The 25,779-nt window shown below is 37.8% G+C and overlaps 1 protein-coding gene and 1 pseudogene across 7 annotated transcripts in view; one reads left to right on the top strand and one right to left on the bottom strand.

Annotated features, from left to right (window-relative positions):
- Nucleotides 1–25,779, bottom strand: part of TCF12 (transcription factor 12) — a 373,765-nt gene that overhangs the window by 336,858 nt on the left and 11,128 nt on the right. The gene's annotated exons all lie outside the window — the stretch shown is intronic.
- LOC118891123 lies at nucleotides 1,303–14,573 on the top strand (annotated as a pseudogene).

Below are 25,779 nucleotides of genomic sequence, written 5' to 3' on the forward strand. Positions count from 1 at the left end.
GTGCCACAAGAAACAAACAATTCAAAATAAGACATGACACAACAAGCCAGAAATTTCTCACCGTGCTATAATGCAGAGAAAAGAGCAATGAAGTTGAAACCAGTCCCAGTTTCACAATCCACTACATAAGTTATATAAATTTGGTTAACTCAAAATTAACAAGCTAGATGCCTTTGTGTAAACAGAAATATTTAAGCCTAACTTAAACATAAACTTAATTATTGTTTATGGCAGAAACAAAACATAAATCTAATTACACTTTTTATATGAGCTTTTATTACATATATAAGCACACTACATATTGGGTTGGCCAAAAAGTTCGTTTGGGTTTTTCTGTAACATCTTACAGAAAAACCCAAACGAACTTTTTGGCCAACCCAATATAACAATACACGGCCTAATGAAGTACAGTCCAACAGAACTTTCTACAATGATGGAAATATTCTATACTTGTACTCTCCAATATGGTAGCCACTAGATATATGTGGCTATTAAGTACTTAGAATGTGGCTAGTGCAACTGAGGAAATGAATTTTATTTTTTAAAACTAATTTAGGGACCTCCCCTGTGGTCCAGTGGTAAAGAATCCGCCTTGCAATGCAGGGGACATGGGTTCAATCCCTGGTCGGGGAACTAAGATCCCACACACCACAGGACAACTAAGCCCATGCGCCACAACTACTGAGCTCACACGCCTCAAAGAGAGAGCCCGCATGCCACAAACTAGAGAGCCCACACACTTTGGAGCCCACGCACCACAACTACAGAGGCCACGTGCCCTTGAGCCTGCAGGCCACAACTAGAGGGAGAAAACCCTCACGCCGCAACTAGAGAGAAGCCCGAGCGCAGCAATGAAGAGAGCACGTGCCACAACAAAAAAGATCCAACATGCCTCAATGAAGATCCCACGTGCCGCAATTAAGACCCAACACATCCAAAAATAATAATAATAAAGAAAATAAATATTAAAAAAAAAAAACTAACTTTATAAATATAAACAGGCAGAAGTTCTGTTTCCAGTAAAGACAGAGTCATAGGCAATAATAGGGACTGCATTTACACTCATGCCTGAAAAAAAGCATAAAACGGAGAAAACAAATGACACAACAATTTTCAAGACACTGGACAACAGGCGACAAAGGACAATGATCTTTGAGAGTCAAGAAACAAATAAGATGAGCCCTACAAATGATCAAACTTACTGACGTGAGAAAGTTCCCAAGCAGAGGTACTAGGGGGAAGTGAAGGTGGAGACTGACAGACGCAGTGAATTCAGAACATGGACCTCACAGAATAAGCAGGATGGAGAGCCAGAGAGCAGCACTGAGAGCAAGCAAACTCCTGCAAGAGGGTTCCCCTTGCGTAATGATCAGCACATGCATGTAAGGAAACTACCTAAAGTTGGAGAAAGAATAACCCCAAAAGATAAAAAGTGTCAAGCACAGGGCCAGTAATAATATCTGCTCCCAGCAGCGAGACTGAAAAATTTCATGAGTCTTGAGGCACTGGTAGAGTAACATAAAACAGACTCCCTCAGTAGTGAGGAATAATCAGCCCCAGCCCAAGCACTACTCTGGACCCACCTAACAAATCTTAAAAAGACCAAAAAGGATTAAGATGTTTCAAAGTAACTTAACTACATCCAGAACAAGGTTCAAGAATAGTTTAAGTAATATAAAAATATACAGCACCCAGCAAGGTAAAATCACAATAAAATCTGAAACCTAATAAAAAATTACTAGCCATACAAAGAAGCAAAAAGGTACAAACCATACAGAGAGGGGAAAAATCAACTGACTCCAACCACAACTGACACAGATGTAAGAACCAACCAACCAGGATATTAAATCAGTTACTATAACTATTCCATATGTTCAGAAAGTTTAGAGACGTGGAAGATATAAGAAGACACAAATCGGGGACTTCCCTGGTGGCCCAGTGGTTAAGAATCTGCCTGCCAATGCAGGGGACACAGGTTCGAGCCCTGATCTGGGACAATCCCACGTGCTGTGGAGCAACTAAGCGCATGTGCCACAACTACTGAGCCTGCGTGCCACAACTACTGAAGCCCGCGCACCTACAGCCTGTGCTCCACAACGAGAAGCCACCACAATGAGAAGCCCGCGCACCACAACAAAGAGTAGCCCCCGCTCGCTGCAACTAGAGAGAGCCCACACGCAGCAACGAAGACCCAAAGCAGCCAAAAATAAATAAATTTTTAAAAGCTTAAAAAAAAAAGAAGACACAAATCAAGCTTCTGGAGTTGAAAACTATAATGTATGAGATGAAAATTACACAGAACAGGACTGATGGAAGGTTAAACATGGCAGAAGAAAAGGCAGTAAACTTGAAGACACAGCAGAACAATCCAATATTAAACACAAAGAGAAAAGAGGATTTTTTTTTTTTAAATGAAGAGAGCTGTGGCACAACTCCAAGAGTCCTTCTACCCATATAATTGGAGTTTCTGAAGGTGAGGGGGCACAGAAAATTATATGAAGAAAGTTTCCAAAATTTGCCCAAATTTGATGAAAATTATAAACTCACAGATCAAAGAAGTTCAACAAATACCAAGCAAAAGAAACATGAAGACATGCATACACCAAGTCACATCATAATCAAATTGCTCAAAGCCAGTCATTTTTTTAATCTCAAAAGCAAACAGAGAAAAAAGATACACATTACATACAGAGAAACAAAAATAAGAATGACATTTGATTCCACATTGGAAATTGTAAAAACAAGAAGACACTGGAGCAAATCTTTAAAATACTGAAAGAAAAAGCTACCCATCTAGAATTCTATACCTAGCAAAAATACTTTCTTAAAAACAAAGAACTACTCAAGAATTTTTGAGACATGCAAAAGCTGAAAGGAATTCACTACCAACAGATCTCCACTATGAGAAATATTACAGTTCTTCAAACACAAGGAAAATGATGCCAGATGGAAATGCGGATCTATACTAAGAAATAAAGAGCAATGGGAATGGTAACTTAATAAATGTATATGGGTTTTTCTTATTATTGAAATCTCTTTAAAAGATGATGGATTAAACAAAAATAACAAGGATCTGGTGCTGGATTTATTACATATGTAAAAGTAAAATGTATGGCAACAATAACACAAAAGCTGGGATGGGAGAAATGGATGTACACTATGGTAAGGTGCTTGAACTATACATGAAATGACATGGTATCCTTTAAGGTACATTAAGATAAGTTGAAAATGTATACTATAAATCCTACACAACCACTAAATTAACAACAAAAAGTTTTTCCTAATAAGGTGACAAAGAATACAAAATAGAATCATAAAAATACTCAATTTATCCTAAAAAGAAGGCAGAAAAAGAAGAACAAAAAACATGTGAGATAAATATCAATAGAAAACAAACAGCAAGATGATGCATTTAACTCTAACCATATCAAACACCACATTAAAATTTCCAGTTTAAAACCAAAGATTTCAGACTGGGTAAAAATGCAAAACTCAATGTACATGCTGCCTAAAATAAAGGCACTTTAAATAGAACAAAGTTAAAAACAAAAATAAGGAAAAAGTATACAGTGCTAACACATCAAAAGAAAGCTGAAGTATATTTATTAATACCATGTAAAGTAGATTTATGAGCAAAGAATATTAATAGGGATAAAGGAGGCCATTTCATAATGATAAAGCAGTCAACTCATCAAGAGGATATAAAAATCCTAAACATTAATGCATATAATAATAGAGCTTCAAAATATGTGTATACAAACTAATATAACTGCAAGGATAAATAAAAAACTCACAACTCTAGTCAGAGATTTCAATTCCCCTCTCTCAACAACTGGTAAATCAACCTAAAAGGAAATCAGAAAGGATGTAAAAGATCTGAACAATACTGTAAGCCAAAATGATCTGATTTAGAAAACATTCCACCAACCAAGAGAAGAAGAACATTTGCCAAGTCAAACCATATTCCAGGCCATAAAACAAGACTCAGTACATTTGAAAGGGCTCAATTCATACAAAGTATGTTCTCTGACCATAATGGAATTAAACTAGAAATCAGCAACAGAAATATCCCTAAAATGATATTCTCCCCAAATATTTGTAACCTGAATAACAATCACTTCTAAATAATTCATGGGTCAAAGAAGAAATCAAAGAGAAATTAGAAAATATTTAACCTAAATGAAAATAACTACTCAACATATCAAAATTTGTGAAATGTTACTAAAGGAGTACTTGAGGAGAGGGGGGAATTTATAGCACTAACGACCTATATTAGAAAATAAGAAAAGTCTCAAATTAATGACTTCAAAATCTAAAACTTAAAAAGAAAAAATTACACCTGAAGTAAAGAGAAAGCAAATAATAAAATCACACCAGAAATCAAAGAAATGAGAAAATAAAATAAAATAAAGAAAACCACTGAATCCAAAGCTGGTTCTTTGAGAAGATCCGTAAAACTAATACACTTTTAGTCAGAGTGATCAAGGGAAAAAAGAAAGAAGAAATGAATTAGCAATATCAAGAATAAGAGCAGTGACATTACTACAAATTCAACAGATATTAAAAGAATAATAAGCAAATATTATGAACTCTATTTCAACAACTTAAATGACATAAACAACTTACATTCAACAACTTAAATGACATAAACAAATTCTTCATAAACAAATTCTTCATTCAACAACTTAAATGACATAAACAAATTCTTTGAGAAATACAAACTACCAAAGTTTAAACAAGAAGAAATCAATCATCCAAGTAGCTGAATTTTTAGTTAAAAATCTTCCAACAAAAACAATCTCCAGACCCAGATGGTTTCACTGGTAACAACAAATATTTAAGGGAGAGATAATATCAATTATACACAAACTCTTCTAGAAAATTTAAAACGAGGGAATATTGCCCAGCTATTCTATGAATCCAGCATTAACCTGGTGTCAAAATCAGACAAAAAAACATTAGGAGAAAAGAAAACTACCTATGTTCATCAACATGTGAAGAAATTTTAACAAATAAATTCCAACAACATATAAAAAGATTAATTCTTCATGACCACATGGGGCTTATCTGCATAATGCAACTTGGTTTAACAATAAAAAAATCAATCACTCTAACTCCCCCATATACTAACAAATTTAAAAAGAAAAGCCATGTGATCATCTCTATAGATCCAAAAAAAGCATATGGCAAGCCCAACGTCCATTCCTGGAAAAATCTCTCAGAAGTTTTAACAGAAGGAAACTTCCTCAGTCTAATAAATGGCACTACATTAAAGCCTACAGCTAACATCACACTTAATGGTAAAAGACTAAATACTTTTCCTCCAAGATCCAAAACAAATCAAGTTGTTCTGTTCTCACCACTTCCATTCAAAATTATACTAGTTGCAATAAAGTACAATCAGAAAAGAAAAAATAATAATAACAATAAGGCATCCAGATTAGAAACCAAGAAGTAAAACAGCCTTCACTCACAGACTACATGACCAGCAACAGAATATCTCTATAGAATGGAATCTACAAAAAAGTACTGGAATTAATAAGTTTTAAAAATCTGTGCAGGACATAATGTCAACACACAAAACTCAATTATATTTCTATATACTGGTAACTAACAATCAGAAATGGAATTTTAAAAACAATACCATAGGGGCTTCCCTGGTGGCACAGTGGTTAAGAATCCGCCTGCCAATGCAGGGGACATGGGTTCGAGCCCTGGTCCAGGAAGACCCCACATGCTGCGGAGCAACTAGGCCCGTGTACCACAACTACTGAGCCCGCACTCTAGAGCCCGTAAGCCACAACTACTGAAGCCTGTGTGCCTACAGCCCGTGCTCCACAACAAGAGAATCCACCGCAATGAGAAGCCCACGCACCGAAACGAGGAGTAGCCCCCGCTCACTGCAACTAGAGAAAGCCCGGGCACAGCAACAAAGACCCAACGCAGCCAAAAATAAATAAATAAAATAAATAATTTTTTTAAGTCTTTAAAAAAAATAACAAAATAAAATAAAATAAAAACTATACTATATATAACAGCATCAAGAAGTATGAAATACTTATAAATCTAATAATATATGTGAGAGACCTATATAGAGATCACTAAAAAATATTGCTCAGAGAAACTAAAATGATCTAAATAAACAAAATTATATTATCTTCCCATGGGGTCAGAAAACTTGGTATTGTCAAGATGTCATTTCTCCCCAAACTTATCTATGGATTTAAAGCAATCCCAGTCAAAATCCCAGAAGGCTTTTCTTCTGTAGCAATTAACAAAACAGTACTAAAATGTATATGAAAATGCAGAGGACCTAAAATAACCAAACACTATAAAAGAACAAATTTAGAACAGTAACACTACCTGATTTCAAGACATATTACAAAGCTGCAGTAATCAAACAAGTGTGGTATTGCATAAAAACAGCCAAAGATCAATAGAAACACTATAAAGCACAGAAAAAAGACACATAAATATACGGAAAATTTTTTATAAACATGCAAATGATTTCATTTGAGAATGAATAATCTTTTCAACAAATGGTGCTTTAACAGTTGAAAATCATATACAAAGAAATGAACTTCAAATCCATACCTCATACCATATTAAATAACAAACTCAGAATGGATCACAGACCTATATGTAAAACTAAATTTTAAAAGTTGCAGAAGTAAATACAAGGGAAAACTTTTGTGACCATTGGTTAGGTTAAGATTTCTTAGATAACAACATCAGAAGGACAATCTGTAAAACAGTAACTTGATAAACTGAATCTCATCAAAAATAAACACTTTTACTCTTCAAAACATACTCAAGAGAATGAAAAAAAACCACCCCGAAAGTGGGTGAAAATAAATCACATCTAATAAAGGACTTATACCCAGATTATTTAAAGCAATCTCAAAACTCAGTAATAAGAAAATAATCTTATTTAAAAATAGACTTAGGGCTTCCCTAGTGGCGCAGTGGTTAAGAATCCGCCTGCCAATGCAGGGGACACGGGTTCAAGCCCTGGTCTGGGAAGATCCCACATGCCACGGAGCAACTAGGCCCGTGAGCCACAACTACTGAGCCTGCGCGTCTGGAGCCTGTGCTCCGCAACAAGAGAGGCCGCGATAGTGAGAGGCCCGCGCACCGCGATGAAGAGTGGTACCCGCTCGCCGCAACTAGAGAAAGCCCTTGCACAGAAACGAAGACCCAACACAGGCATGCATAAATAAATAAATAAATAAATAAATAAATAAATAAATAAATAAAATAAAATAAATAAATTTATTTTTAAAAAAAATAGACTTAGATGTGAAGATCCTTCACCAAACAAGATAAAAGATGGCAAGTAAGCACATGAAAAGATGCTCAATGTCATTAGTAATTCGGAAAATATGTATTAAAACCACAATGAGAGGGACTTCCCTGGAGGCGCACTGGTTAAGAATCCACCTGCCAATGCTGGGTACATGGGTTCAAGCCCTGGTCAGGGAAGATCCCACATGCCGCGGAGCAACTAAGCCCAAGTGCCACAACTACTGAGCCTGCATGCCACAACTACTGAAGCTCGCACACCTATAGCCCATGCTCCGCAACAAGAGAGGCTACCGCAATGAGAAGCTCGTGCGCCACAACAAAGAGTAGTTCCCGCTCGCCGCAACTAAAGCCCGTGTGCAGCAACAAAGACCCAACGCAGCCAAAAATAAATAAATTTATTAAAAAAAAAAAAAAACACCACAAGATACCACCACACACCTATTAGAATGGCTAAAATTTAAAACAATGACCATACCAAGTGTATCCATACAAGGATGTAGAGGGACTGAAACTCATATACTCCAAGTAGGAATGTAAAATTAGATAACTACTGCGGAAAAAGTGTTTGGCAGTTTCTTAAGCTTATAGATATCTAATATATATATCCACACAAATACTTATTTAAGAATGGTCATAAGAGCTTTTTTGTAATAATCAAAAATTGGACATAACCCAAGTACCCATCAAACAGGACAAGGGATAGACAAATTGTGGTATAGGAATTACCATTAAGCAATAAAAAAGAATAAACTATTGATACATGGATAAATCTCAAAATAATTATGCTGGGTGAAAGAAGCCAAACAAAAAGGACATTCTGTGTGGTTTTATTTACTTAAAAACTCTAGAAAATGAAAACTAATCTAGGCAGAAAAGATATACAAATGGGCATGAGAAAACTTTAGAAAGGGATATACATGTTCATTATCTTGATCGTGGTGATAGTTTCCTATTAAACTTTATACTTTAAATATGTGCTGTTTATTGTAACTAGCTGCTAGAAATTTAGTCACATGTTGCTAGTGGCTACTGTAAAGTACATCTAAAGCCTCTCCCTTACCCAGTCTTCCCACTCACCATGCCTTCACCTAGTACACCAGCAAAAGATGCACCAATTCTCTGGACAGAAGTAGCTGTTTTAACCTCTACTTCGTGACACTTTAATCATTTCTATTAAAGCACTTTCCAGGTTGTACTGTTATTTACCTGTTTACCTGTTCACATGACTGTCTTCCCCAACAAATTACAAGCTCTTCCAGGAGGAGGACCATACCCATATCACCTTTATAATCCCAGATACCAAGCACAGAGCCTGACACAAAGTGTATGCTGAATAAATGTTGGTTAAATAAAGCATACAACTCATATCTTTTATGAATGTTTTTCTTAAGTCTTCTCACATTGTTTTCTACATAAAGAAACACAACAATTGATGCGTGTATGTGATAAGGAAATTGTCAAATCATCCTCACCTAAAAGAAATGTTTTTAATTCATACCTGACTGAGTTTCAAGGAAACTTTTTTTTTTTGCAGATCGAGTTTTACATCTATAATTTTTCATCCAATAAAATGACTGAATTCCTGTATGTAACAGACAATGCTCTATGTACTTAGAATAAATTATAGAATAAAACAAAGTAAAACAAAAGAACTTTACATTCTGGTTTAATAATTAGAAGAGTGAGATTATGATGCTTTTTGGCAGATACTTTTCAAAAATTACTGAGATAACAAAACTGTGTATTAATAAGTATTCATAATAATATTAACATATGTAGAAATATACAAATTATGTTTAATTAGGGTACAGTATAATGCAACAGTCAATGAAATAAATAGCCCAGAACACCTAAAAACATAGATAGATATCTCAAATAATTGAATAGAATGAATAAAGATAAAATCAAGGATTTCAACTATATTTTTAAACGTTAACAACTGCTTTGCCTTTTCAGAATGCTGTGAAAATGACCTTTTCTGGAAGTCACGAAATCAGGACATTTTCTCTCACACATTGTCACCAACAAAATCTGGCTGGAATCAAGAGAAATCAGGCAGAGAAAATCAGCTCACTTAGAAGTAATCTGTATTTGGGCCTTGTTGTCCATTTCTTATAGATGATGATTTCACTGGGAAAAAAGTGGGACTTTTCGTCCCACTTTCCATGTCCTGACCATGGAAAAGTGTAAGCATTCTTTTCCCTCTAATAATATAGAAGGATGAGTGCAAGAGGAAAATGTAGGAAGGTAAAATGGGGTGGTAATCCTTGTGATAATGGAACATGTTAATATTCTATAGAGGCCTCAAAAACTGCTGTTACTTCTGCACTTTTGGCTATGACCTCTGAGCTGACTCCATCATAAACTTCAGCCTTCATCTTCATTCTGAGGTGACTGCATCATTGAAAACAATGTTTTATCTTCTCAACTTACAAAAAGTGTTTACTACTCCACTGGTATTCACTCCAGCTTGTCTTAACAGTCTCTTCTGAAGTAAAGGGATTTTTTTAAAGGTCTGTCTACACAGATTACCCTGAGACTAAGAAACTCTCATATACTAGACTAAATTCTTCAAAGAGAGGAAAAAAATTCCTCTTTGTATATGAATTCTGATATTTTGGAGTTACAGCAACGTTTTCAGGTCACTTATGACACGAGGGCATCATGTAGGCTTTTCTGTAGAGATCCAGAGGATAGACTTTGTTTTTTTGTTGTTGTTGTTGTTATTGTTGTTGAAGGTGAAGCATCTGACACTACTGTGAATGATATTTTTTTAAAAGATTTATTTATTATTATTTATTTATTTATTTATTTATTTTTGGCTACGTCGGGTCTTAGTTGTGGCACCCGGGATCTTTGTTGAGGCATGGAGCATCTTTCGCTGGGGGGCGTGGCCTTCGTCCTGGTGCGCAGGCTTCTCTCCAGTTGTGGCGTGCAGGTTTTCTCTTCTCTAGTTGCGGTGCACAGGTTCCAGGGGGCACAGGCTCTGTCGTTATGGCATGCAGGTTCCAGAGTGAGTGGGCTCTGTAGTTTGCGGCATGTGGGCTCTCTAGTTGATGCACACAAGCTCAGTAGTTGTGGCGCATGGGCTTATTAGTTGCCCCACGGCATGTGGGATCTTAGTTCCCCGACGAGGGATTGAACCCTCATCCCCTGCGTTGCAAGGCAGATTCTTTACCACTGGACCACCAGGGAAGTCCCCAGAGGGTAGACTTTAGCAATACACCACACTTCAAACTGTATACTGCTTTGTCATTTAGAAAGCATTTTCACATGCACATTTAAGCCTCACAAAATCCTTGTGAATAAGGCTTATTCACCTCCATAGTGATAAATAAGTCGTATAAAATAAAAACCTTGACATCACCTCCAATGGCCCACTTCACCTCACACTACAAACTCAATTAAGAAGAGGTGCCATCTCAATGACTAAACAGTGAATATTTTTTAAATTAATTTTCTACTCTTGGATGTCCCCAAATTGGCATGGATTTGGAGCAGTTTCCTTCTCTGATTTCCTTTTATTATTTTTTCTTTTTAAGAACAAATAAAGTACTAAAAATTAAAAAAAAAAAAAACAGAGGAGGTCCCATCAATTCCACATCTACATGTTCTCACTTGTATCCTCACTAAGCGCTGCTACATGCAAAGCTGTCATTTAAGCTGTGCACCACACAACTTCAGGGGCATCACTCACAATGCAGTTTAACACCTGACCAGACGTACACGGCTGTCCTGACTTCATGAATACTGCTCTCATTCAAGAACCCTGCCTCCACTCTCTCTGCTACACATTTTCTACTAGCCACATTTACCTTCCTAAGAAGAAAAGGGGACTTCTGATTTCAACCATGACGTAGTAACTGTGACTGAATTTAACCTGTCACTGCAAACAATCAGAAAATTGGAAAATATATGCTAAATGTCTGCTTCCAGATACTGGAAAACAAACCATGTAAGACTACGATCCCTGAGAAAAGGAAAACAAACTACATGAATTCTATCATCATCCTGGTTTCCTGCCTCAAGTCAATTTGCAGATCATTGTGCAGGGAGGGGATCTCAAGCAGAGTAGAGTGGTATCACTGAGTTGAAGGGATAAAGATTAGAGTTCGAGGAGGCAAAGGCAGCTGGAATTTGTGGGGCAGAGATCCAGATGAGGAAGCTATATAGAAAAAGAGCTCCAGAAATCTTCATGGCATCCCCTTGAGTATGCTACTAACAGGAAATCATACAATATGGTAAAACTCCACAAAGGAAGGCAAAAATGAGCAAGGAATTTTAAGTTCAACAACTCCCAGAGCTCAAATGGGACTGGGAGATGTCTTAAAAGGTGGAAACAGTCAGAGTGGAACATAAACATTGAAAATTCAAGGAATTCAATAAATATCTCAGAAGGGTTATGACTTAGCAACAAGGAAAACTATTTTTGGCATAAAAATTACACTATACCCACTCTAACAAAGCTTAAAAGCGACACTTGAAGGGACTGAGTTTACCTCTAGTAACTCAATCTCCTGACATAACAAAGTCCTGTATTATTTAAAAGAAGACAACAGGGACTTCTCTGGCGGTGCAGTGGTTGGGAATCTGCCTGCCAGTGCAGGGGACATGGGTTCGATCCCTGGTCCAGGAAGATCTCACATGCCACAGAGCAACTAAGTCCGTGGGCCACAATTACTGAGCCTGCGCTCTAGAGCCCGCGTGCCACAACTACTGAGCCCACATGCCGCAACTAATGAAGTCCAAGCGCCTAGAGCCTGTGCTCCACAACAAGAGAAACCACCGCAATGAGAAGCCTGCATGCCGCAACGAAGAGTAGCCTCCACCTGCCACAACTAGAGAAAGCCCGCAGGCAGCAACAAAGACCCAATGCAGCCAATAAATAAATAAATAAATAAATAAATAAATAAATAAATAAAAAGAAATAAAAGACAACAAAATCCACTCAATAGTGTAAGATTCAAAAGGTTCAGAATTTAATCAAAATTTACCAGACATGTGCAGATGCAAAAAAAAAAGTGACCCATAACCAGAAGAAAAATCTGTCAATACAAATAAGCCTAGAATACAAATATATTAGCAAACAAAGACTTGAAAACAGCTATTACAAATTATTCACTGATTAAAAGAAAACCAGGAACACTGTGAAGAAAGAGATGCAAGACCAAAAAAAAAAAAGGATTTCTAGAATAAAATACAGTATCTGAAATGAAAAATTTACTGGATAGGATGAATAGATTAGACACTGCAAAGAAAGATCCTTAGCTTGATGACACCAATAATAGAAACTATTAAAACTGAACTGTAAAGAGAAAGAAGGCTGAAAAAAAAAATAGAACCTCCATACCTGTGGAATAACATCAAGAGAACCAACATAATTGTAATTGGAGTCTGTGAGGGAAAAACATTTGAAGATACAATGACTAAAGTGTTTCAACTATAAACATACATATCAAACAAACACACACATACATACAGGCATAGAAATCTTAAAACCAAATTACTGAAAACAGGAACTTTTAAAAGCAGCCAAAGGGAAAAAACTATTATGTAGAAAAGAACAAAGAAGAATTATTGCAGACTTATGAAAAACAATGAAAGGCAAAAAAAAAAACAAAACACACATACAAAAGAGAGACATGTTTAAATTGTCAAAAGAAAAAAGTCAACATAATTCTATATCCAGCAAAAGTACCCTTCCAAAATAACGGCAAAATAAAAACTTTTTAGGGCAGCAAAAAATAAAGAGAATTCACTGTCTGCATTCTATACTATAAGAAATTTAAAAAATGCTTCAGGCAGAAGAAAAATGAGACAAAATAGAAAACCCGATATACACAAAGGAATGAAGAATGATGTAAATGGAAAATATATGGATAAATACAAACTCTCTCATAAGACTAATTAAGAAAAAAGAGAAAAGACACAATTACCAATATCGAGAGGGAAAGGTGAAACATGACTACATATCCAACGCAATAAAAGGATAATAGAATATTATGAATAGTGTTAGACCGGGGGCGACCCAGGCGTGGCGCCGGGCAACATGAGCAGCAGCCTCCTCTATGGCCAGGAGTCTGCACTCCCTCCAACAGCTCCCTTCAACCTGGTGGACATCAACAACGTGAGCCCCTCCGGCGGCTTCGTGACCTAGCTTCTGTGGCCCGAACTGGACCCAGGGTACATTCCACTGCAGCAGCCGCAGGCGCCAGGTGGCGGGCTGATGGGCAAGTTTGTGTTGAAGGCGTCGTTGAGTGTCCCTGGCAGCGAGTACGACAGCCCGTCGGTCATCAGTGTTAGCAAAGGCAGCCTGGACGGCAGCCACCCAGTGGTGGTGACGCCCTACAGCAGCAGGCTGGCATGCATGTGTCCCAAGATCAAGCAGGAGGCTGTCTCCTTGTGCACCATCGGTCGGCCCCTTGATGCCCACTTGGGCACTGGACCCCCTCTCGGCAATGGCCACCGGCTGCCTGCGCATGACTTTCCCCTGGGGCGGCAGCTCCCCAGCAGGACCACCCTGACCCTGGGTGCCGAGGAACTGCTAAGCAGCAGGGACTGCCATCCTGCCCTGCCGCTACCCCTGGGCTTCCATCCCCACCCAGGGTCCAACTACCCTCCCTTCCTGCCCGACGAGATGCAGCTGCAGGTCCCACCGCTCCATTACCAAAAGCTCATGCCACCCAGTTCCTGCAGGCCGGAGGAGCCCCAGCCAAAGAGGGGGAGAAGGTCATGGCCCCAGAAAAGGACGGCCACTCACACCTGTGATTACACAGGCTGCGGCAAAACCTACCCGAAGAGTTCTCATCTAAAGGCACACCTGCGAACCCACACAGGTGAGAAACCTTACCGCTGTGACTGGGATGGCTGTGGGTGGAAATCTGCCCGCTCAGATGAACTGACCAGGCACTACCGCCAACACACAGGGCACCGCCTCTTCTGGTGCCAGAAGTGCGACCAGGCATTTTCGAGGTCGGACCACCTTGCCTAACACATGAAGATGCACTTTTAAATCCCAAAACATTGGATATGACCCACACTGCCAGGCGAGAATTCAGTATTTTTTGCCTTTCACACTGTCTTCCCGGTGAGGGGAGGAACCCAGCTTGAAAGCACTACAACCATGGTCAAGTTCCCAACAAGTAAACTTGTGAATGGATAATCTGAAGACATGAGGAAACCAAATGACAAAGAGCAGACGGGGTCTGTGACTGGATCTTCTATCATTCCAATTCTAAATCCAACTTGAATATATATTCCTGGACTTAGAAAATGCCAAGGGGGTGACTGGATGTTGTGGATATCAGGGTATAAATTAGATCCCTGAGTTGAAGGGAGGGAAGACCAGAATCCCCTGAATTGTTTCGATGCAATATAAGCATAAAGATCACCTTGTATTCTCTTTGCCTTCTAAAAGCCATTACTACGATCTTAGAAGAAGAGGAAGAAATTCAGGTACAGAAAATGTGTTTTAATAGCCTAAACGATGGTGCTTGGTGAGTCTTGGTTCTAAAGGTACCAAATGAGGCCAAAGTTCTCAAACTGCTTCATACTTTGACAAGGAAAATCTATTTTTGTCTTCCAGTCTACATTTATGACCTAAGTGAGGTAAATACACCTAGTTTACTTCAACGTTTTTATGCACACAGTCTGTCATGCGCTGTGGTTTCAGATGTGATGGTTTATTCCAAAGTATGCCTTAAGCAGAACAAATGTTTTTTTCTATATAGTTCCTTGCCTTAATAAATATGTAATATAAATTTAAGCAAACTTCTATTTTGTATATTTGTAAACTACAAAGTAAAAAAATGAACATTTTGTGGAATTTGTATTTTGTATACTCAAGAATTAAGTTTTAAATAAACCTATAATATTTTATCTGAAAAAAATGAATAGTGTTAGGCCAATAAATTCAATAACAAATGAAATGGACAAATTCCTTGAAAGACACACGTTACAAAAATTGATTCAAGAAGAAACAGAAAACCTGAATGGCCTTAAATCAACTAAAGAAATTAATTACAATTTAAAACCTTCTATATAGAAAACACTAGGCCTAGAAGGTCTCACTGGTTAATTGTTATATATCTAAGGAAGACAACACCACTTCTACACACTCTCAGAAAATAGAAGAGGAGCAAGGAAACACTTCCTAATTCATTAGATGAACCCAGCGTGACTGATGACAAAACAAAAGACACAGACCCAAAAAAGAAAAGAATTTACAGCTCAATATCCATCATAAATACAGATATAAAAATCCTTAACAAAATATTAACAAATTAAATTCAGTAATATGAAAATGATACATTATGACTAGGTAGAATTTATTCCAGAAACACAAACTTGATTTAGCATTCAAAAATCAATTAGTGTTATTTATTACATGAACAGAACAAAGGAGGAAATCCATCTGATGATATCAATGGATTCAAAGAAAGCATTTAATAAAACTTCAACGCATTCATGATTAAAAAAAAAAATCACTCAACAAACTGGTATTAGAAGGGTATTTCCTCAGGATCCAGGAATGGGAATATGTTAAAAGCTCCCCAGGTGATGTTAATACATTTTTGGGTTTAGAATCAAGGAAGAGCCAATCCCTCCACCAAACACATTTTAACAATGATGACTTCACCAAATTTTGATATTAAATAACTGTGGTATTTGATAACAGGATATTACACAACTGTCCATGAGACTAGTTTTTCTTTAAATAATCTGAATAACTAGCTAGTGCTGCATAATTGTATGGATCACCTTTGAAATCTGATTCCACCACTTACCAGCTGTTACTCAACCACCTAAGCCTGTTTCCTCATCTGCAAAAAAAAGGGAGTAAAACTAAATCTACCTCAAAGAGTTATTATAAAGATTATGTTAAATAATTCATGTAAAAGCGTGCCCTGTGCACAAGGCCTATACATAAAGAACTAATATCTTACTGAATGTTTCTATTACAATAAAACTAACTGCTTGTTTTCTAAAGGGTTTTTAGCTTCATTAAGTCATATGTATTGTACAATTATGTCACTTTCTATAACAGGTCAAATCATTACACATATTTTAGGAAATCAAAATATCCTAGTAAAATAAATACGGGCTCAAGAATGCCCTTTATATAGTGATCCCCTACTCACCCTCTCTTGTTAAGTGAAAAGGTTAAGTTGCAGAACTGTTGTTCCCTATTGTGTAAAAACAAGAGCTAGGGGCTTCCCTGGTGGCGCAGTGGTTGAGAGTCTGCCTGCCAATGCAGGGGACACGGGTTCGAGCCCTGGTCTGGGAAGATCCCACATGCCGCGGAGCGACTGGGCCCGTGAGCCACAACTACTGAGCCTGTGCGTCTGGAGCCTGTGCTCCGCAACAGGAGAGGCCACGATAGTGAGAGGCCCGCGTGCCGCGATGAAGAGTGGCCCCCACTTGCCGCAACTGGAGAAAGCCCTCGCACAGAAATGAAGACCCAACACAGCCAAAAATAAATAAATAAAATAAATTTAAAAAAAAAAGAAACGTTTCACATATTTCAAAAAAAAAAAAAACAAGAGCTAGGTATCGCTTGCATATGCATGAAAAACTCTGAGAAGAAACTGAACAGAGTAAATCTCTGCCAAGGGAGTGGAAATGGGGAACCGGAAGTAATGACGAGAAGAACTTTTGTTTTTCACCATATAGCTTTCTATGCTATTCAGATTTTTTTTAGCTTTGGCTTGTATTTTTATAATTTTTCAAAAATAGTTAACAGAAGAAAACATTTTCAGCACTTACATATAGGCTTTCAAAATTAATTTAAAATTTAACACCTTCCCCTCCAGTGTCACCTAGGTTAGTGAAAACCACTACAAATAGATAAAAATACACTTCCTCTGGAAACAACACTTCCATAACAGAACAGACAACTTCATTCAAAAGCCAACAAGCCTTTAAAAGAAGAAGAAATTGGAGGGGAGTATAAAATTAACCGCTTCTTTTTACAATCTCTGAAGACCCACTTTGGATTTTGCCTGAACCCTTTTACACCGTTTATTTACATCTAAACCAGCTGAGCCATACCAAAATATTCCTATGTTATTGGTCCAATATCACAGCAACTTGTTCATCTTACATCGGAACACTAAACAAATGCTTTCCTAGAGCTTCCCAAAACGATTTTTATATCGAAATACACTGCTTATGATACATTCTTCTAAACCAAGATAACAGTTGAAAACTCCAAGCTAGTATAGGAATATTGGATACCAAAAAAATATTTTCCTACCGCAACCCAGTCTGAGGATTATTTGCAATACAAAAAGTTCTAAAAATTAGGTACTCTTTAAACATCAACGAGATAGTCAATCAAAACAGCTAGATTATTATTAAATGTTAACAAAAGCTCCTTTTTTTCTGAACTTTCTTGCTATTCAGTGAACATCTTCACCAAAAAGTGTCATTTATATTTTTGAAATGTGTTTACAAACACAGCTTTGTTTCACAAAATTCAAAAATACAAAGCCTCCATTCAAATCATAAAAATACCAATTACCTCATCTTTGACTCACTGAATAAACACAAACCTGCTCCTTTCACAGGGATCAAATGGGCACTTTCAGAGAGCTAAAAATCAATCTTAGGCGGTAAAGGTGGCATCTCAGAAATCTGCAGGTTTCCAAGCAATGAAAGTTGCTGTTTGAAATAAACACTCTGTTAAACTACACAAGGCAATATATTCTATACATTTCCAGGGTAAGCTATATAAGAACTGAAAGTCTAGCAGCCACTATCTCAGATAAAGTGGTCTTAAGTCGGTGAGAAGCTTACAATGGACAATGTTTGTTCTGAGGTAGATTACTGAGATGAGAATTTTTATCATCTTTATCACAAAGGTCACATCTCCAAATTGATATACCCCTAGATCTCTCCTAACAAAACTCCTTAACTTTCAATTAATGTTTCCCTCAAAACAAAATTTTTCCAAATTCCACATACAAGGGTCAACTCAATTCCTGGCTTAAGAAAAAGAAAAGATAAAAAATACAATTTCCAAAGACTTCATGTTGAGATTTGCAACCCAATTTCAAAATACAAAGACAACGTATTTTCTACAGTCGACAAAAGCAGTTTTTGGCCCAAAAATCTGAGGATGATTTTAGAAGCATTAAATAAAAGATGATGGTTCACCCTTCCACCAGAAATTAAGCAGGTGAATAGACTCAGTTCCATTAAATAAGATTATCTTTTTCTGCTCTTATAGATGTTTCCCCACATCTATTATAATGCTAGACCATATAACCTCTCTTCTGTGGTTTAACCCAACTGGCAAAAATCTAGGTTACTGTAGGAAAAGTATCACTTCCAAGGTTTTGGCCATCTAGTGGTTTCCAAACTGTGGTAAAATGGTTCCTACGGCCCTCATACAACAGAGCTCCTCTACCCAATCAAGGCCAGTATCAGACAAGTCATCCTCCCCACAATATGACGTTACTAAAGAACAAAAATGGCACACAGCCTGTGAAAAGAAAACACTATGGAAGAGTTTGCTCTTCAGAGCTAGGGCTAGCTGTGGTTCAGGAGAGGCAGCTGTATTCACATACAACCTCAGTGGCTTTACCACTTGGCCACTTCCTGCTCATCCTTGATGTTTAAATGTGGGGTCTTGGATGCACAAAGATCTTTTCAGAAGAAATACGAGAACAGGTGGAACATTCTAATAAATGAACACCACAGGTCTCCAGACAGCTAATACACACAAGTTCAGTGCTTCCTTAAAACTTCACCATGCAGCTGATATTAGGAAATAAAAATGCAATTTAGGATATTTAATCTAAGAAATTTAATTTAGGGAATTTAATCTTTCTTTCCAGCAATCTATCACACATCCCCAAACCTAAATATAGTCATTCACCAGGTGTTTGACCTTAAAGTAGGGTACTTTGCAGAAATACAAGTGTAAAACACTATCTTTGCTTTCAGAAAACATACAATCTAAGATATATATATAAATACATATATCTATATCTATATATATTTTAAATGAGAGTATTCTAAAACAGAAATCCTTTGTTCAGTATTCACAAGAAGCAGGCTTCAGTCTTCTTTTAAACTTTACAGTGTTAACCCATTAGCTGTCCAGCTACAATAACTGGCTGGACTCAAAATCTGCTGGCCATAACTGCCTTATTGGCTTTAGCCTTGCCTTCAGGAGCAAACAAAAACAAGTACTTTCCTTTACCAGAGAGTCCTTTAAATATCTGGAAGCCATATTTTTACAAAATTATGACCTGAAATGGCTGGAAAAGATTTCATAAAGGAAAGGGGGCTCAAATGGCACAAAAATGGCAAGTAAGTATTCCAGTTTGTAAGAAAAGAATAACTAGAGGCAGGAGGTCAGGTAAAGAACAGTGCGACTGAACCATACAATTCAGACTGGGGAGTAGTGAGTATAAAACTGGCTAAAGTAAGTTCCTAACAGATTATTAAAGAACTTAAATGCCAAGGTGGGACTTCTGTTTGTTTTGATAGCCAATAGGGAACACATGTAGACTCTGAGACAAACCACAGGAGAAAGACGTTTTAAAGATATGAGGATTGTGTTTTGGACTAAACATTTGGGTCCCCCCCAAAATTCATCTACTGAAGCCAATATTTGGAGATGAGGCCTTTGATGGGTAATTAGGGTTAAATGAGGTCATGAGGCTGGGGCCCCTGTGATGGCATTAGTGCCCTTATAAGAAAGGACACCAGAGAGTTCTCTCTCCCTTATCCCCTCTCACTCACACACTGAGGAAAGGCTATGTGAGAACACAGCAAAAAGGCAGCCCGTAAGCCAGGAAGAGTTGACATCAGAACCTGACAATGCTGGTACCCTGATCTTAGACTTCCAGCCTCCAGAACTGTTGGAAAATAAATTGCTGTTGTTTAAGCCACCCAGTCTGTGGTATTTTGTTATGGCAGCCTGTGCAGACTAAGACAGATTGGAAAAGAGAGCAAATGGCAGCAAGGAGGCCAAGTAAGAAGACTACTACAATGTCCAGTGGTGGAGTAACAGATTACAGCAGTAGCAGCAAGAATGCAGAAGCCATCAATTACCTATGAAAGAAAAATAAGCTACTTCACCTGGCCCCAGGGTTCTTAGAAATTATATTCAGGAACCCTAGCTATCCATTTCCAAGGTCCTTAGTTTTTCTGTTTCACCTACCATCTACTCTCATGTCACTGCAATTTAATAACGATCTTCAAGAGGGCATTAGGAATTATTACAATCAGAAGACCCCAGAACTTTCTTGACTCTTGTCAAGTGACTGTCAAATCATCCTATAATCCTAAACCCAGTCATTGTCTTATCCTAAAGAACAATCAGCAAATACCTCCAATGGAGCCTACCAGTCCACAGGCCTCCATCAAGACCACCCCAATAGCGGTACTGGCTCTGGGTTCCATGAAGTTTGAATTTGCTGATTTCCTTCTTTAAAACAAAGTGAAAAGTTCTAAACAATACAATCCCATAAACACATACATACATGGAGTCAGTAAAAACCTCAATATTTCCCAATAAAAGGTGACCTAGGTGTTTTATATACCCAGACAAGCACACTAATTGGAAAGGGGCAGCACTGGGACCTGGGAAAGCCCTCATCTTCCCTAATCACAAAGAACCTGGCAACAGTAGCACCAGCACACAGCCCCAGCCCTGATACCTTGTCATTTATGGATAAGACTAAGTCAACCCTTCCTGCTTCCAGCAGAGGCATATAGCAGATGAGAGTTCCACTTGCATTTCCCAACCTCATCCTTGCACCCTCTCATCCTCACTCAGGAGTATATCAAGGCCACCACATCCAGTACTTTAAAATCTTCAAAAGGTTAACTCTTACTGACACTAAAGTTTTGTTCAGATTACTGCTCATCAAACAAAGCAAAAACTTTCCTAAGAACTACTCAACTGTCACCCTACTTAAGCCTGTGGTTAACCTTGTTACTGCAACAGATCCTCAACAAGCATTTAAAGTTAAGCTGAGGGGACTTCCCTGGTGGTCCAGCGGTTAAGAATCCACCTTCCAATTCAGGGGACTCGGGTTCGATCCCTGGTCGGGGAACTAATATCCCACATGCCGCGGGGCAACTAAGCCTGCGCACCGCAATTACTAAGCCTGCGCTCTAGAGCCTGTGTGCCACAACTAGAGAGAAGTCTGTGAGCCACAACGAAGAGCCCGCCCACCACAACAAAAGATCCCCCGGGCCGCCACTAAGACCCGATGCAGCCAAATAAATATTTTAAAAATAAATAAAAATAAATAAAAAATAAAACTAAGGTGAGAATATAGGACTCAAAGGTACTAATTTGGGGGCTCTATGGTTTGAGATATAATTAACAGAGTTTACTTTATTGCTTTAACTTCCCTCATCTAACCAAAAACAGAAAGAACTCATTTGAAGAATTCTGAGATTTTGAGGATTACCAACTATAAGGGGTTCCTTAAGCTATTGCCCCTCTCAATCACCTGATTTAATCTTCAATAATTGACTGTTGGAAATGTATGAGTTTTGCATGAATAGTCACTCGTTCCACAACTTGTGAACTTGGAATCCCTTCAAGAGTTGCTATGCCACCTAACATAAGACAACTGATATTCGTACAGAATCACAAACCTCCACATTTTAGAAATAAATTCCTTAAAAATTAATTAATTTGATGACTATCATGACCCCTTAGGCAGTATTTTTATTCTCATTTTAGACGTGAGATAAACAGACTCAGAGAAGTTAACATACTGCCGTAGGATCACAAATCTGGTAAATGATAAAGCCAACAATGAACCAAAACTTTGTGACTCCAAACCCCTCCTCTTTCCAGCATACCACAATGTGTCTCTCTCTGTTCTCCACCACCTTAAAGTAAACAAACCATTCTACACAGACCAATAAAAAAACAACAGCACATTAGTGTGTTCTCTCAAATGCCTACTGATGCTCTTCAACAAAATGAAAGCCCAGTCTACTTTAAATAAATAATAATACAAGATGGACTAATAAGCACCCTCTCAAATAAATCTTTTCATTTTACTGCACTGAAAAGTCTGTTGCCAAAATTAAATTTTAACAACTTCCATTAAAACCTCTTCTATATGTCTAATAACACTTTTAAACTACCCTTGGAATAACTATTTTCCATCTGCTTTTACTTGCCTTTATAACTAAACAAACACTAAATCTTTGAAAAGGGGCAAGTGAAAATAATGAATTTTCCACACCATGAAACAACCATTCTTTTCTATGGCCTCAACTAAATAATATCTGTGAATATTCCAATATCTTACAACTATCAAATTTCATCTTCCTCCCAAGGCACAAAGTCTGATGACAGCTAAACAATAAAAGAAGACCACACACAAAAAGAATTATACTCTCCTTGGGCTTCCCTGGTGGCGCAGTGGTTGAGAATCTGCCTGCCAATGCAGGGCACACGGGTTCGAGCCCTGGTCTGGGAAGATCCCACATGCCGCGGAGCAACTAGGCCCGTGAGCCACAATTACTGAGCCTGCGCGTCTGGAGCCTGTGCTCCGCAAGAAGAGAGGCCGCGATAGTGAGAGGCCCGCGCACCGCGATGAGGAGTGGCCCCCGCTTGCCGCAACTAGAGAAAGCCCATGCACAGCAACGAAGACCCAACACAGCCATAAATAAATAAATAAAATAAAATAAATAAAAATTTAAAAAAAAAAAGAATTATACTCTCCTAAAGACATTTCGGACTGTAGTTGTCTATATCTAATATCTTGTAATACCAACAGAAAAAGTTTTATTTTATGGAGGCTTTTGATTATTCTGTTTTCTTTTTTAACAATAAATAAATCTTGAAGCACTTTCTTTTGGAGATTATCAGCATGGCACCATTTAAGCCTCCAGTTACAACAAAAAATTTTAAAGATTTCTGGAGATATTAAATTCCTCCTCATGACAAACCGTACTCTGGTGTAGATTGGTATCAGTGCAGGTGCAACTATGACTGATCAGTGTGCTACTTCTGAGGGGCAATAAGAAACCACAGGCAAATGTGTATCACTGTTGATTTCTCTATTTCCTCTGTAAAATGAACAATTACCAACTTCCTACAAGAATTATGGACTAAATAGTGAATGACTAAATATTTATGAAGTACATTTATCATTATTGATTTTTTTTAAATAATAAGACTCCTCCCATTCCCCCAATCATTCACTGGGCAAAGTCCCAGTGCTCTACAACTTGTTCAGCAAGTCTCAGAGTCTACCCACTCTGGCAATACTCTGAAGTTCGACAAGAGATGTTATATAAAGTATGAAGGCAAGACAGACCCTGGCTGTATGGCCTGTTCTGTGTTCCCACAGCAGGGAATCTCAAACCTCTACAAACTTTATGTGGATTTAATTATTCAATATTATATAATGATTCTTCAGACAGTAACACTGGTAATGAACAGGAAACAGGTTTACAAGGGAACCAGAAAAGTCAGTATAGCCAATTGACCTGCCTCTCAAAACAGATACACAAAGACTAGTTTATTACACACTCACCTCATTGCTACTTTCATAGTTATATTAAACAGTAATGGGACTGAGCCGATGACAGGCTCCTGAGGAAAATTTCATACACTCATTAGAATCACAATTTGCTTTGAATGAAGATACCTTTAATGAGTATACTGCAGGAATAAACATCATGCTACTAACCCATGAAAACTTTTAACCGATATAAAAGTAGAGAATAAAATTACCAAAGACTGGTTTTGTTGTCTGTCCTCTATGAAACCAAATCTTAGCTCCTCCTTTTCTTCATGACTATGACTTGTAGGATTTTCTTCTGTTTGCTCTCACACAGTTAAATTTGGATAAGGGTCAAGGTTGAGGCTTTATCTTGGAGGTAATCACATGCTGCTGACTTTTTATATATGTATATATACATAATTATTTCTTACTTGGTTTTATATATTTATATAAATATATGTTAGCATCCTGAAACTTTCCATGCAAAATGACCAGGGAAATATCACTATACTCCTTGGCCCAAAAGATGAAAAGCTTATACCTCCTCAAAATGAAAACTGACTTCCTAAAACAACGTATAGGGCAAACTTCTCAAACCACAAAGCTCAGTCCGAAAAGCTTATACTGTATTCCAAGAAGAATTTCCTTTATATTAACAAGTCCACCACAATTTTTTTCTGTATTTAAAATAATTGTCTCTAGCCTAGACTTTTAGTCCAAAAGAGAAATTCTTATTCTGAGTTGAAAACAACAACAGGGGGGAGGGGGTGGGGGAGATTCACACACACACACACACACACACACACACACACACACACACACACAAAGGGAGGTCTATAATACCTTTTCGGAAATCCATGACGCCGGGTGGGTTTTAGAATTCCATTTTTCAGATTTTAGAAAAGAAATACAGTATACATACCATATCATACAAATCACCCCCAGCACCTGGTAATCATACAGTAACTACAAAAATAGGAAATGTCAATGGCCTCCCTTCAGATAAGATCGAATCTTGCCACTAAAATAGTTTATGCTGAATTTAAAGGAAAAAATTTGATTCAGATCTTTTCCGATTTCAGAATGGCAGATCACTAATTGTGGACCTTTGGCAAGTAAAAAGGTGGTCTTGACATACAATAAATAAACTGTGCTATCACCTAAAATAAAAAGAACTAGCTGATGCTTAAATAAGAGACACTTAGGATATTTAATAAAGTCTTAAAGTGGATCTAATTACTTGCCTAGTTGGAAAAGCATAATCAATTCAAGCTGCCTGTAAGTTGCCACCAAGAGATTCAACATGCATCATCTTCCCCCTTTAACTTTATTCCAAATTGGGACCAACACTGAAAAACATTTTCCAAAACCTAAGTATGTCAAAGTCAGCTGGATACAGTAGGGTTTCCAAATAGCAAAAATCTAAGAGGACCTCCTAACTCAGGAGAACTCAATGATTTTCATCCCTTGTTTATGAATGCCCATATAAACTCAGATTCTCTAAACTAACCTGCGGCCAAATCATGCTTCTTCCGTAAGTTCAAAGTAAGCCTAGCATTTTTTCCTCTCCAGTAGCATAGTAAACCTTTTTTTTATTCCCAACAATCTCAAAACAACATACGCCTCAGAACAGAGAGGCTGGATGACTGTAATTCCCTCCAAGCAGGGATCCCCATGGTGTCCCACCACTAACTCACAACTCTTGCTGAGAGCAGCAGCACATATGCTCATTGATTAGAGTTGTGTGATCAGATTAAGTTCAACCTGTGCTCTCTACATTAACCACCAGTGAAGTGGTGCAAGAGTCATCATGAGTTGATCCTGCTCATTTTAAAGCCTCACAATGGCTCACTGGCAAAACCACCAGAAGAAAACAAGTGAACAACTTCTGAGGGAGGCTAATTCCAGAAAGACTTCCTTTGAGTAACTGGAATAATTTTTCAAATTCAGAGTATTCCCTCAGTTCAAATTCAGGCAC

The sequence above is a fragment of the Balaenoptera musculus genome, chromosome 2, assembly GCF_009873245.2.
Source record: "Balaenoptera musculus isolate JJ_BM4_2016_0621 chromosome 2, mBalMus1.pri.v3, whole genome shotgun sequence".
NCBI classification, from domain to species: domain Eukaryota; kingdom Metazoa; phylum Chordata; class Mammalia; order Artiodactyla; family Balaenopteridae; genus Balaenoptera; species Balaenoptera musculus.